At 45.1% G+C, this 15,180-nt stretch overlaps 1 protein-coding gene across 1 annotated transcript in view; it reads left to right on the top strand.

Moving 5' to 3' along the window:
* Positions 1-15,180, top strand: part of LOC147697160 (ATP-binding cassette sub-family C member 5-like) — a 2,119,944-nt gene that overhangs the window by 754,927 nt on the left and 1,349,837 nt on the right. The window lies entirely within an intron of this gene.

A 15,180-nucleotide genomic window follows, 5' to 3' on the forward strand; every position in this document is an offset into this window, starting at 1 on the left:
TCTTCCGTTGAGGAAGGAGATGATCCATTCCAGTGCCTTCTCCTGGATTCCGACGTTGCTGAGGCGCTGCACTAGGGTGCGGTTGCAGACAGTGTTGAATGCCGCGGAGAGGTCTAGGAGGATGAGGGCCGCTGTTTCTCCGTTGTCCATCAGGGCTCGGATGTCGTCGGTGGCAGCGATGAGGGCGGTCTCGGTGCTGTGGTTGGCTCGGAAGCCAGACTGTGAGGGGTCGAGGGATCCATTTGTCTCGAGGAAGGCGGCCAGCTGTTTGTTGACGGTCTTCTCGAAGGCTTCAGGGCCTTCCTACTGGGTTTGGCTCACAACGTGCCTCTCGCAGGACATTTGGGGTATGACAAGACCTACCAGAGGCTTGTCACCCACTTTTACTGGCCCAAAATGAAGAAGCACGTCAGTACACATTGCAGGACTTGCCAGGCAAGTGGCAAGATTGGAGGGAAGTGCAGGGCTCCCCTCTAAACCTTTCCCGTGGTGAGCACCCCTTTTGAGCGGGTGGGCATCGACATTGTAGGGCCTCTGGAACCCAAGACAGCCGTAGGCAACAAGTTTATCTTGGTCTTGGTCTTGGTGGACCATGCCACCAGGTACCCGGAAGCTGTCCCTCTCCGGACAACCAAAGCCCCAGTGGTGGGCCATGCATTGATGGGATCTTTTCCTGCGGGGGGTTCCCCAGAGAGGTGGTCTCCGACAGGGGTACCAACTTCATCTCAAAGTACATGAAGTCTTTGTGGGAGGAGTGTGGAGTAACCTACAAGTTTACCACCCCTTACCATCCTCAAGGAAATGGGTTGGTTGAGAGATACAACCGAACCCTAAAAGGCATGATAATGGGCCTTGCAGAGCCCATGAGACGGAAGTGGGACGTCTTTCTACCATACCACGTCTTTCTACCATAATTTGGTCGTCAAGCTTGACTCAAGTACTGGACCTCTTGTATGTATATTGCTATATAGACCCCCCCAAAACATGCCTTCCTTTCCTTTTTCCTTTTTCCTTGTGTGATCAACTTTCTTTTTTGGTTACAGACTATACCTACATATTGCTTATTGGAGATTTTAATTATTGGCTTAACAGTGTGGACGGTGGCCCTGCAGCCACTGAGCTCATGGAGCTTCTTGCTGGGCTTAACTTTTTGCCTCACATTAATACTGCTCCTCATGTCAAAGGGCATACTTTGGACCATATTTGGAGCACTACTGTTGACATATCCCCTCCTATTGTTTCTCCGTGTATCTGGTCAGATCACTTCTTGATCCAGTTTAACATCTCTATCTCTGAACCCATAATTAAGGCGGTCACTGAACAGGGACTTATTAGGAAATGGGGTACTTTGGACACCCCAGCCTTTTTGGAAAGTTTAATTAACTCTCAACCAGCCCAAAACTCTGATCTTAATTCTGCCGAGTCGGATGTTTTCAATTGGCTCGAGGCTGCCAGCGACATTCATGCTCCTTTGAAAAAATGCAAAACCATTTGTCATTCTAATGCTCACAAATGGTTCTCATCGGACCTGAGCGGAAAAAAACGTATTGTTCGGCAAAAGGAGCGAGCTTGGAGGAGAACCTATAATACTCTTGATAGGACCAGTTATCTGACCGCCCGTGCAGATTATATGAAAACTATTCTGTTAGCCAAATCTAAGTTTTTTTGCAATCTAATTGAACAGTCTAACAATAATCCTAAGGAGATTTTTTCCATTGTTAAAAAACTCTCGAATCCTAGTAGAACTGAGTCCAAACCTGTTGCCAATCAAGACTTCGGTAACACCTTGAATCAATACTTTTTGGATAAAATTGCCACAATCAAATCCAGCATCCCTGTCACTATCACGGATCTGTCTGTCTCGGCCTATTCTTCTAACTCTCCAACTTTGGATTGTTTTCCCCTCTTGGATATACCTACTTTAACATCCTTATTGAATAGGGTAAAATCAGGTTCTCCCCCTGACTGCTGTCCCCCTCATATATTAAAGACGGTCTTTACCGCCTTTCCAACCCCGGCGTTGAGTCTTCTTAACACTTCTTTGCTTCAAGGAATTGTACCTGAATCCTTTAAGGATGCAGTTCTGTTGCCCCTCTTGAAAAAACCAGGAGCGGACTCTACTATTCTCTCGAATTACAGGCCTATATCTCTGCATCCGTATCTGGCCAAAGTATTGGAAGCGCATGTTACTTCTCACCTCTCACTTTTTGTTGAACAGTCTGATGTGTTTCATCCCTCCCAGGCCGGTTTCCGACCAGCCCACTCGACCGAGTCAGTTATCGTAGCGGTCCTGGATTCCCTGTGCCTTAGCGCAGATTTGGGAATACCTCAGGTGCTGGTCCTGCTTGATTTGTCGGCCGCGTTCGACACGCTCGACCACAACATCCTTCTCGACCATGTCAGATCTGTGGGCATCTGCGGCCTGGCTTATGACTGGATCAGATCCTTTCTCTGTGACCGCACTCAGGCGGTCGGTCTACCCCCTTTTTCCTCTCACAAACTTCAAACCACTTGTGTAGTCCCCCAGGGTTCATCCCTATCACCTTTGCTGTTTAACATCTATATTCTCCCTCTGCTTCAGTCCCTCCATTCTTTTAAAGTCACCACTTTCAACTACGCAGATGATCTGCAACTTACCTTTACAATTGATAACTCCCCTGATTCGATTCATCAATTTCAGAACACAATGCTCCATATCTGCCAGTGGATGGATGAGAACCAACTTAAGCTAAATCCGGGCAAGAAGTAACTGGTTTTGTTTGGCAACAGCCATCTATTTTGGGGCCCTCATTACTGACCATCTAAATTAGGGCCCCCACCTGTGCCGTCTAAATCAGTTAAAAGCTTGGGGGTATTTATTGATGGTGAGCTTTCCCTAAAACCTCAGGTCAACTCAGTTGTGTCTACCTGCTTTTTTCAATTGCGGAAATTAAAAAAGATCAGTCAGATGCTCACTCGATCAGCTCTGACGCAGGTAATAAGAGCACTGGTGCTGTCCCATTTAGATTACGCAAATGCCATCTACCTTGGTCTGCCTGTCACCCTTAGTAGACGTCTGCAGATGGCACAAAACCAGGCGGCGCAACTGATATATCGCCTCCCACGATGGCAGTCAGCCAGACCTCTTTTGAGGCAACTCCACTGGCTCCCGATTCAACATCGTGTTACTTTTAAATCGGCCTGTATAATTTTTAAATCCCTACACATTTGCAGCCCTCAGTTCATTCAGAAACTTCTGCTTAGATACACCCTCTCTCGCAGCCTTCGGTCTGCTTCCTAAATTCTCCTGACTGTTCCTCGTTACAAGCTATCGCGCAAGGGAGGCCGCAGGTTCGCCACCCTTGCTCCCAAGTTGTGGAACTCTCTCCCCTTGGAGATTCGTTCCTGCACTGCTCTCCTTCCATTTAGGAAGTTTTTAAAGACATGGCTGTTTACCCAGGCTACGGCCTAGTGCTTGAGGTCTCCTTTGTAGAGTCAGTGCCCTGTTGGTCAGCGCCATGAAACCCTTGGGTGTGCGAGCCCTTTATAAAACTTTGATAAGATAAGATAAGATAAGATGCCTGTTGTTTGCCTAAAGGGAGGTACCCCAGAAGTCCTTAGGGTTCAGTCCCTTTGAACTCCTGTATGGTCACACTGTTAGAAGATATTTCAGTCTGGTGAAGGAGGATTGGGAAAAATCCCCTGGAAAGACCCCAAAGGACGTGTTTAGCTATCTGCTGGCCTTCCGCAATCAGACTCAGTGCTTGAGGAAACTCGCTCAGAAGATCCTGGAAGCCAGCCAGGAAGAAATGAAAAGATGATCGAATTTCAACCTGGGCAGAAGGTGTGGGTGATGGCCCCAGTAGAGCCTTGCGCGCTCCAAGACAAATGGACTGGGCCATATGAGGTGGTGGAGCACAAGAGCGATGTAACCTATTTGGTTGACTTGAAATTTCCCAGGAACCCTTTGAGGGTCCTGCATGTGAACCGCCTCAAACCACACTTTGAGAGGTCTAATGTGACAATGCTCCTGGCTACAGATGATGGGATGGAGGAGGAGAGTGACCCTCTTCCAGACCTCCTTTCATCCAAGGCGCAGGATGGATCGGTGGATGGTGATGAGTAAAATTTATAATGCGCAAACAATAACCCGAAGGTATCAAGGCGCCTAACAGAACAGCTCAAAAAAGAATTCGCTACATCGCTACAGGTACGCTTGCGCAAAAAGGTGAGTTTTCAGAGCCCTTTTAAAAGCCTGAAGGGTGGGCAGTGATCTTATTTCCAAGGGAAGAGCATTCCACCACTTAGGTAAACCTCTCTCCCACACTGACCCCAGAACAGCAGAGGGACTGTTGCCATGTGTTGGGTCAGTTCGCCTCCCTGTTCTCCCTGACACCAGAAGTCCTCAATTGGTGCATCCATGATGGGGATAGTCTACCTGTGAAGCAGATGTTTTACAGGGTAGCTAACAAGGTCAGGGCCAGCATCATGGAAGAAGTCTCCAAGATGTTGGCGCTAGGAGTAATTAAGCCTTCAAGCAGCCCCTGGGCTAGCCCAGTGGTCTTAGTACCAAAAGCTGCTGCACCCGGTGCCACTCCAGAACTCAGGTTTTGTGTGGACTACCGTGGGCTCAATGTATTCACCAAAACTGATGCACACCCCATCCCCAGAGCTGATGAGCTTGTGGACCGGTTGGGCGCTTCCCTGTACCTCAGTACGTTTGATTTAACGTCTGGGTACTGGCAGATTGCCTTAACTGAGGGGGCAAAGGAGAGGTCCGCGTTTTCAACGCCAGAGGGGCACTTCAAGTTCCGTGTCATGCGCTGTGGGTTGAAGAACGCCCCTGCCACCTTCCAGAGAATGTAATAACACATCTTTAGTGAAGATGGTTTTTAAATCCTGCATTTAGAAAAAGCACTTTTAGAAAGTTGCTTTTTTTCTGTTCAAACCTTCCTGCCGGGCTCTGTCTGGTTGTGGATTGACTGTGTGGCTTTGGGGAGTGACAGGGGCTGGTGAAGTGTCTTCGCTCCAGGAGTCTGGGTGTGTCAGCCCTAGGCTGAATAGGCCCATCTCCCTTTAGAGAGGTGGGTGAGGAGATCCCTGTAGCTGAGAAGGGCGGTGCCTGTCTCCACAAAAGACTGGCTCTACCTCCTGCTGGGCGTCTGAGGACCCTGGCCCCCTTTCTCAAAGGAAGAAGTTGTGCACTGGCAGAGTGCCTCCAGGACTGGTTTAAACTGGGTCTAGAACCCCCAACACATGAGGAATAAAGAATTTAGGAGTATAAAAGTAGGACAGAGACCCCTTAAACATCAGACTTCTACAATCAAGAGGAACCTCTGGCGGAAGAAGAACAGCTGGAGAAACTAAGGAAGATTGCCATTCCTGTGTGCTCTGGGGCTGACCTGCTGTTTTGCTGATTCAACTAAAGGAGAGAAGAAGGGGACGATGCTGTGTGCTGTGATTCCCACCACCTGGTCGAAACCAAGACTTTGCTGTGTGCTGTGCCTTACTAGAGTCTCCAAGGGCCTGAGAAGAGCTGGCCTCCTGTTGGGAACACAGGGATACCAAGATTCCCAGAAACAACTTTTACTGGCGAGCTGAGTGCATGTAGGGGTTCTCAGTTGGTGCCTGCGGGTGGTCTGTCCTTCGGTGTGCAGTCGGCACACAAGGAAAGCACCCGTGAGGAGAAGTACGCACTGAGGGCCGGTATCTTCTAACCACCGGCCCCCGTTTGTCAAGCATGCTGTGCAATCTCCCCTTTTGTCTTCACTGCCGCGTCTCGAGCTAAATAGCCCGCGGCCGGGTTCGCCTGGGAGAGAAGAGCTGCTGTGCCGCTTTACAGCTGTGCCACGCTAGGATTGGCCCCAGCTACCCGGGATTTCCTTCTCGTCATCGAAGGGCAGCGCTGGGATTGCTTCCAGCTGCCCTGGAGCCCTGTAGCATTCGCGGTGCTGCGCTCCCATTGGTCCCGCCTGGTCAAGAGTCCCACAGCGTCATCGCCATGCCTCGCTGCTATTGGTCCCAACCAGAGGGCTTCCCCCACTTCCTGCCCGAAAGAGAAGAGAGCTAAGCCTACGGCCGGGAGACGGAAAAGAGACAAGTTTCGCCTTAAGGGCTTCCCCTGCTTTGGCCGGGACAAAGACAGCTGCACCAGAGGCCCGGAATTGCAGAGGAGAAGGATCCTGCCTCCACGGGAAGCCCCATTGATCCGCCCGGACTGCCCAGCACACGCCTCTCAGGTAACTGGCTCCGGTCCCTTTCGGTAGTTCGCGTCTACCACAAGTGCACTGCCGGTGGGCTGTGTGGGACGCTGGTTGCCTGATTGAGATTGGCAACTGTATCCGATAATTGGGGGCAGCGGGGGCTTAAGTAAAGGTCAGAGTCCCATTTTGAATCACAAGCACCATTGCCATACTTGTTGCAGTACCGGGACGCCAAGACTGGCTGGATTATTTTTAATTGAGGCCCCCCTTGTTGGGATTGCGCTTTTTGGATGACAATTGAACTATAAATCAAGAGAACACTACAAGACATCGTTTTGTTTAGCTACAAGAGATCAGTGTGTATGTTGGACTTGCTTTTGATATCTGGTCTTGCCTAATTTCTGTATAAAGAATCTATTTTTGATAATTACCTGTGTGGTGTCCCTCTGTGGTGTTTCACAGTGTTATTGTGGGTGTTAGTAAAAATACTTTACACATTGCCTGTGGGATAAGCCTACCTGCTCGTGCCAGGATACCAAATGGGTGAGCAGGGGTTATCAACAGCCTGTACCCCTTTACCCTGACTAGGAGTGGTCCTGTTGCATATTCCATGTGTATTTCCCTTTTATTATGATATTCTGTTGCTGTACGTATTTCCCTTTTAATAGAATGTATCTTTTGTTATGGCACATGCACACCATTTAGTGATTCCATTTGGAATTGTAATGTTATGAAATCTACTGGAGTTTGAGAGAGATCTATCTGGAGATTGGAGTACTGTGCTGTACTTCATTAAACCTTTGAACTTGAAACTGGATTTATTCATGCTTATTACAAAATTTGGCGACGAGGGTGTCTAGTACCTACTACTTTTGCAGCACAGGAGTGGTACACCCATTTTTATTTGTTTTTATCGAATTTTACTGGATTTAAGCAATATTTTGGAATTTTCGATTTTTAAGACTTTTGGATATATATTTCAATAGGATTACCTCAGTACATTTTTCCATGGAAGGAAAGTGAGAGGAAAAGAGGTTGAATCCTGAGAGAGTTTTGCCCTTATAACGTGGTATCTGGTTTGGAGTTGGATTATTTGTGCACTAACTGCACCAAGTTCTTTGGCATTTTCTATAAGTATTGTTGGTGAAAAGAGGACTTTTCTCAGTCAAAACAGCAACTTTCTACGAATTTTCAACTATTTTCCAGTTTTGTCTACCTTTGAATGAAACTGCAACGTTTCTTTTGACGACTCGCGACGGACGCTTGGTTTTCATGACATCGGTTGTGATGTCTTGAATCTGGAGACCGTGAACATGCATCCAACACGCAACCTGGCGTCTGATGTCATTGCGCATTGCGTAACATGACGTCTGACGTCATTGGTGGCCATTTTGTTTTTCGTCGGAGCTGTGATTTCAATACAGCGTTTCTACGTTCAGCGTTAATAGTCCGAGCGTCCGAGAGTTATGTTGTGATTCCGGTACAGCGTTTGATTTGGAGACACAAATTATTTGGAATAAAATCAACTCTCACAGTGCATTTCATTGAGACTGTGTACAGAAGATAACAGAACTTATCTGTGGTAACATTTTAATACTTTGGGACATCGCAGTGTCTCGTTCTTCTCTGATGTACACAGCTGATGTGCATCCAGTTCTTGCATTTACTACAGACTATATTTCTAAATAGCTATTGGTGGAACATATTTATAGTATTTTCGGAAAAGTTTTTAGGTACAACTGTATTTTATTTCATAAGCATTTTATTGTTATCTAAACTAACCCTACAACATGCAATTTGATCCCCCATCTAAATTTCTCCAAAGCAAAGGTGATCCACCCATTCCTTGGAGTAGGTGGAAAGAAGAATTTGTAACATATTTGAAGGCAATTGATGGAGAAAGGATGGGAAATGAAAAAAAAAGAACATTTTTCTTCATTGTTTGGGGTCAGAGGGGCAAGCTGTGTTTAGAAATTTACCTCCAGTTCCTGGTGATTTAGGTACCTTTGATGAAGCTATGCTTCGTGTGGAAACATGTTTTAAACCTACGACAAGCATTGCCCTTAATCGTTATAAATTTTATACTAGGGCACAAAGAGATAATGAGTCTTTTGATGATTTTTTAACAGGGTTGAGAGCTCTAGTAGTGTCATGTAATTTTGGTAATATGACTGATGAGATGATCAGGGATCAAATCATTGTCAATGTCAAGAGTAAAAAGACTCAAGAGCAATTGTGGATTATAGGGAATCCAACATTACTAGAAAGCATTTCCACAGCTAAAGCATTGGAGCAATCCAATAAATGGAGGAAAACAATAGAGGAAACCAATATTAAGAATGGAAAGAGTGATAAAATAAGTGATGAGGTATGTGCTATGAACAGTTTTACTAAAAATGTTCAAACCAATAGAAATGTTTCGAAGAATCGTGTTATATGTTTTAGAAGCAGAAGTTAGTAATGTGGCTTTTTTAACATTTTGCCCGGCTATTGGAAAAGAGTGCAACAAGTGTGGAAGAATAGGGCATTTTTCTAAAGCGTGTAGAGATGAAAGAAAGAAAATAGGTGACAAAAGTAGTAGTTTACATTTTAAGAAAAGCGAAGTCTCTTGTGCAAAGGAGACACTGATGCTGAAGTTACATGCACTCGTTGTGAGCATATCAACTGTGCTGAAACTGATAAGGAAAGAGGAATTGTAGTTTCTTTGGTGAATATTAGCTCGCTTGAAGCTGATATATTAGATTCTCCTAAATATGTGGTCAATTTCAAGGATGTTGATTTGGAGTTGATGGCGGATTCAGGATCTCCCTGGACAATAATAACGGAGGATTATTTTAATGAGAAATATGAATCTAAGATTTCCAAGAGTGAATTATGTCCTCCTGATATAATTGCACAGGGGTTTAATGGTTACACCATAGATTTCATTGGCTATATTACTTCTACAATTTATTTAAAAAACAAATCAGCGTTTATAAAGTTATATGTAGCTGTAAAAGGTATCAATGTTCTGGGTTGGAGGGATCAATGGAAACTGAACATTGTTTTGAATCCGCGTAGCAAGGATCCAGTTATGGTTTTGCAAGAATACTATTGTCAAAGTGAGAATGTGAATGTGGTAAGTGAGGATAGTGGGTGGAGACTTTTAGCTAATGAATTTCCTGATGTTTTTTCTGAAAAACTGGGTAGGTTAAAGGGTTTTACACATGTCATCAAGCTCAAGCAAGGTGCGTCTCCAATTGTTCAAAAACTCAGATCTGTACCACTTAATGTTAGGGAAGAGTTAAGTGGTGCATTAAAAGAGATGTTGAAGAGTGATGTTATAGTGGAAATAGAGTCCTCAGAGTGGGTTTCTCCAGTGGTTTTGGCACAGAAACCGGATAAATCTTTGAGACTCTGTATTGATTTAAGAGCGTTGAATGCCAATATCGTTGTAGATTGCCATCCCCTGCCAAATATTAATGAAATGGTGAGTATGCTTGGTGGGACTGTAGTGTTTTCCACACTGGATCTTAGATCCGCGTATCACCAAGTAGTGTTGGCAGATGAATCACGGCATTTGACGGCATTTGTTACGCCGGAAGGTCTTTTTCAGTTCAAAGGCATGCCGTTTGGTTTGGCTTCGGCAGCCTCAGTTTTCCAAAGGTCAATGTATCATATTTTTAGAGACATGGGGCACTTTGTCAAATGTTTTCAGGACGACATACTGATATTTTCTAAGAGTGATGATATTCACATAGAACATCTCAGAAGTGTGTGTAAGGTTTTGAGTGAGTTTGGGCTCACTATTAAGAGTAAAAAATGCAAGTTATTTCAAAAGACGGTTGAGTATCTGGGACATACTGTGTCTAGCGATGGTGTAGCTCCTAAGAAGTCGTTGATAGATGCCATTTTAAAAGCACCCGCACCTGATCGCAAGGATAAATTGTTATCGTTTTTAGGACTTTGTGAGTACAACAGTAAATTTATCAAAGACTTTGCTACTAAAGTGGAGCTCTTAAGAAAGTTATCAAGAAAGGATGTAGAATTCCTTTGGAGTAGTAGACAACAAGATGTTTTTGAGGGTATAAAGATTTATATGATTTCAGCACCTACGCTTAAACCGTTTTGTTTGAATAAATTATGTGTATTGACTGTAGATGCCAGTTTTTATGGTTTGGGGTGTGTTTTGTCACAACGTTCGGGAAAAGAGGAGTGGAACGTTGCGTTTGCTTCAAGGTCTCTAAATCTCACAGAAAGAAGATATGCAGTCATTGAAAAGGAGTTGTTGGGATGCGTGTGGGCAGTGGAACATTTCCGCAACTACATTTGGGGTGCCAGATTTATGATAAGAACAGATCATAAACCGTTGGTGGGTATTCTTTCACCTGGTGGAGGTCTTAGAGCAACTGCTTGCATCGCTAGATTAATGTCACGTTTGCAAGAATATTGTTTTATCATAGAGTATGTCCCAGGTAAGCTTAATGTGACAGCAGATTGTTTGTCTAGACTGCCATGTGCCAGCAAAGAGGAAACTGGCGATGAAGAAGTGGTGGTTAGCCTAACGGAGATTTTATCTGAGAAGTTTAGTACCATTTCTGAAGAAATGTGGATGAAAGGCATGAGTGAGGATACTGTTCTGTGTCAGGTTAGGGATTACATCAACTTGGGTTGGCCATCCAAAAGTCAAATTCCGGTTGAAATAATGCCTTTTTTCAACGTTGCTGAGGAGTTAGTCTTAGAAGGAGACTTGTTATTCAGAGGTGGGAAATGTATTCCTCCTACATCTATCAGGAACATTATATTGTCTATGAGTCATGAATGTCACATGGGAATGTCATCCATGAAAAGATTAAGTAGATCTAATTTTTGGTGGCCGGGAGTAGACAGGTTTGTTGATAAGTTTGTGAGAGAATGCCCTGAGTGTATTGAAAGTGATAAGATGTGTAGGTGTGATCCTGCACCTTTAATACTTGTGAAATAGCCAAATCAACCATGGCAGAAGTTAGGTATTGATATTGCTGGTCCTTTTAACTTTTTGCCTCAGGAGTGTAGGTTTGCCATTGTTGCTGTAGATTACCACTCCAAATGGCCCGAAGTTAAGTTGGTACCTCATCCTAACACTGATAGTGTGATCCTGTTTCTGAAGGAGATTTTTTCTCGGGAAGGTTTTCCTGAGTGTGTCATAACTGATAATGGTGTGCAGTTTAAATCGCTAGAGATGTTGGAGTTTTTGAAATCTTATGGTATAAAACATTGTACCACTGAGTTGTATGAACCACAAGGAAACAGACAAGTTGTGAGATACAACAGGGTTCTCAAACAAGATATACTATGGGCACGTGGTTTTGGGGGACAATGGAAGGAAAAGTTGAGAGAAAAATTATGGTTGTATCGTATAACGCCTCATGCTACTACAGAGGTATCACCTTTCCGGTTGTTAATAGGTAGGGATCCTGTAACTAAATTGTGTCCTTGGTGGTTCAAGAAGAGCATTGAGTGTCACAAATCTGAAATGAACATCAATGATGTTGCTCGCAATGTGGAGATTAAGCAAGACAAATGCAAATGCAATTATGGTACTAGGATGAAGGTCAAACAACCTACATTTGTGGTGGGTGATTTTGTAAGAATTCGCAAACCAGGATATATTTCCAAGGGTGAAGCTAAGTTTGGTAAACCAGTGAAGATTGTAAAGATTAATCGTAACAGTGTTGTAACCCAAGATGGTAAGGTGTGGAATGTTAGAAGAGTGTCTAAGTGTGCATCTTAGTGCTATTATAATTGTTCTTATAAGTTTCTTGTTGCTTATTTTTCTCAGGGGGGAAATGTGTTGCATCCTCCATGTGTATTTCCCTTTTATTATGATATTCTGTTGCTGTATGTATTTCCCTTTTAATAGAATGTATCTTTTGTTATGGCACATGCACACCATTTAGTGATTCAATTTGGAATTGTAATGTTATGAAATGTACTGGAGTTTGAGAGAGATCTATCTGGAGACTGGAGTACTGTGCTGTTCTTCATTTAACCTTTGAACTTGAAACTGGATTTATTCATGCTTATTACAAGTCCCTATTTAGTCAAAGGTACCTTCCTCTGCCGACTAGAGACCCCCAATTCTAAAAACCACCCTGACCCCAGAGCAGCAGAATGACTGTCGCCAACTTTTGGGACTATTCTCTGATCTGTTCTCTCTGGTTCCTGGCGTCACTGAGTGGTGCATCCGTGATGTGGACACTGGTGACAGTCCTCCTGTTAAGCACAAAGCTTACAGAGTGACTGACAGGGTCAGAGCTTACATCAAGGAGGAGATCTCCAAGATGTTTGCCTTAGGGGTGATTGAGTCCTCTAACAGCCCTTGGGCCAGCCCAGTGGTCTTGGTCCCAAAGGCTGCCGTGTCTGGTGCCACACCCAAGCTCTGGTTCTGTGTGTACTCCCTAGGACTCAATTCAGTCACCAAGACTGGTGTGCACCCCATACCCAGAGCTGGAGAGCTCATGGATCGGCTAGGGGCTGCACGGTACCTCAGTCTGGGTACTGGCAGATTGCCTTAACTGATGGAGCCAAAGAGAGGTCAGCATTCTCCACACCAGATGGTCACTACCAGTTCCGGGTGATGCCCTTTGGGATGAAGAATGCCTATTTCACCTTTCAGAGGTTGGGCGACCAGGTGTTGGCTGGACTGGAAAATTTCAGTGCCACCTACATGAATGACATTGCAGTATTCAGCGCCAGTTGGGAAGTACATCTGCTCCACCTTTGGGAAGTGTTGATGGCACTGCGGAGAGCAGGCCTCACGATCAAGGCGAGTGAGTGCCAGATCGGGCAGGGTTCCGTGGTGTACTTGGGGCACCAGGTAGGAAGCGGCCCAATGGGGCCCTACAACCCAAGAATAATACCATCCTGGCATTGGAACCCCCCAAAACCCCGACACCAGTGAGAGCCTTTTTAGGACTCGCAGGGTACTACAGGAGGTTTGTCAAGGGGTATGGTAACATTGTTGCACCCTTGACTGAGCTGACTTCCATGAAGCAGCCCAAGAAATTGAACTGCGCTGACACCTGTCAGAAAGCTTTTAATGCACTGAAGACTGCCATGTGCACAGCACCCGTGCTTCAGACACCCAACTTCTCAAAGTCATTCATTGTTCAGACAGACTCTTCAGAGCATGGTTTGGGGACTGATCCTTTCACAGATGAATGAGGAGGGCATATACTAACCCGTAGCCTTCCTCAGTCGGAGGTTACTTCCATGGGAACAGAGCTGGAGTGCAATTGAGCAGGAGGCATTTGCTATGGTCTGGGCACTGAAGAAGTTGAGACCATAATTGTTTGGGACTCACTTCCTGGTTCAGACCGACCAAAGGCCCCTCAGATGGTTGATGCAGATGAGGGGTGAGAATCCAAAGTTGTTGAGGTGGTCCATTTCCCTACAGGGGATGGGCTTCACGGTGGAACACCGCCCTGGTACAGAAAACGCCAATGCTGATTGTCTGTCCAGATTTTTCTACCTTAGTCAAAAGAAATCCAAAGAGGATGGGTAGTTCTGTAGTAGGGGATCTCTGTGTATAGTCATAATCTAGTGAATAGTCGAGCTCATGTGCGGGAACCCGGAGCAATCAAAAATAATCTCTTAAGTTGTCTTCTGTGCAGTCCTGCATAGACACTTAAGAGAGAATTAAAGACAAATAATGCAGCCAGATTTTTCCACCTTAGTGATACGAAATCCCAAGAGGATGGGTAGTTCACATTTCAGCTGGAAGGGACACGTGTCAGACCTGGTACCATTGGTGTGAGTCTCCATTCCATTTTTCGTATGTTTTTGCTGGTTTACATGCTTTGGGCACAGTGCAAGTGCTCACTATTGTAAATTGTTGTAATGGATTAGTGACTCCATGATTGGCTGATTTGAGGTTCTTGTCAGACCCTAGTACTGAGCCCCATGTGTGCCCAGGGCCTGTAGATCAAATGCTGCCAGTGGGCTTGCAGAACTGATTGTGCCACCCACAGAAGCACCTTGTAAAGTGTGTCTCAGGCCTGCCATTGCAGAGCCTGTGAGCAGTCTAGTAGTGCCATGTCGACTTGGTAAGTGCACCCTCTTACCAGTCCCCAGACCTTCCCTTTTCTACATGTTTGCCAATCCTAAGGTAGTCCCATGGCAGGGTGCATTGTAAGTAAAAGGTAGGACATGCCCTGCTGTGTGTGGCATGTCCTGATAGTGAATTACAGCCAATTATGTTTTTCACTATTGCAAGGCTACCTGTCCCCATAGGCCAGAACGAGTAGTTTGATTATAACATCTTATAATCCTAACTGACCCAGGGAACATGGTAGAAAAACACATTTAGTATGCCTTAACTCAGAATGATAAAATACATCTTTCAATGTGGGTGATTTTTACTTTCTGTGTTTGAAAATACCATTTTTAGAAAGTAAGTATTTTCTTACCTAACCATCCAGCCTGCCTCTGCTAGGTTGAGTATTATATGTCTGGTTTGTGAGTGACAGGAGGGCTTGGGCTCCAGCGGTCTGATAAGTCAGGGCTGGGCTGAATAGGACCTTGGCTGAATAAAGAGTAGTGGGCGGAGATTTCCTTTCACTCCCCTGAGCCCTCATAGAACAGAGAGTAGGGGGAGGAGATTTCCTCTCAGCTACCTGGGCCAGGTCTGTTTTCAACAATGCTGTCTCTACCTCCTTGCCAGGAAGCTGCACCAGTGAGGACAGAACTGGTTTTGGCCAGATACAGACACTCTCTGCCTTCAGAGAATAAAGAAATTTGTAGTACAAATATTGGGGCCCAGACCCCAACACTTTAGATCACTTCTGGGAATCAAGACAAACCTCTGCCAAGGAGAGGAACTAAAAGAAGCTGAAGGAGTTGACTGCCCCTGTGCCAGTGTGCTATTTTCTGGAGTTGGCCTGCAGTGGTTACTTATTTGCCAAGCAAAGGAGAAGGAACTGTTATTGAACTTTCATCATCTTGAAGAAGAATCTCCAAGGGCTTGAATTGTGCTTGT

This window comes from Lissotriton vulgaris, chromosome 8, assembly GCF_964263255.1.
Source record: "Lissotriton vulgaris chromosome 8, aLisVul1.2, whole genome shotgun sequence".
NCBI lineage: Eukaryota > Metazoa > Chordata > Amphibia > Caudata > Salamandridae > Lissotriton > Lissotriton vulgaris.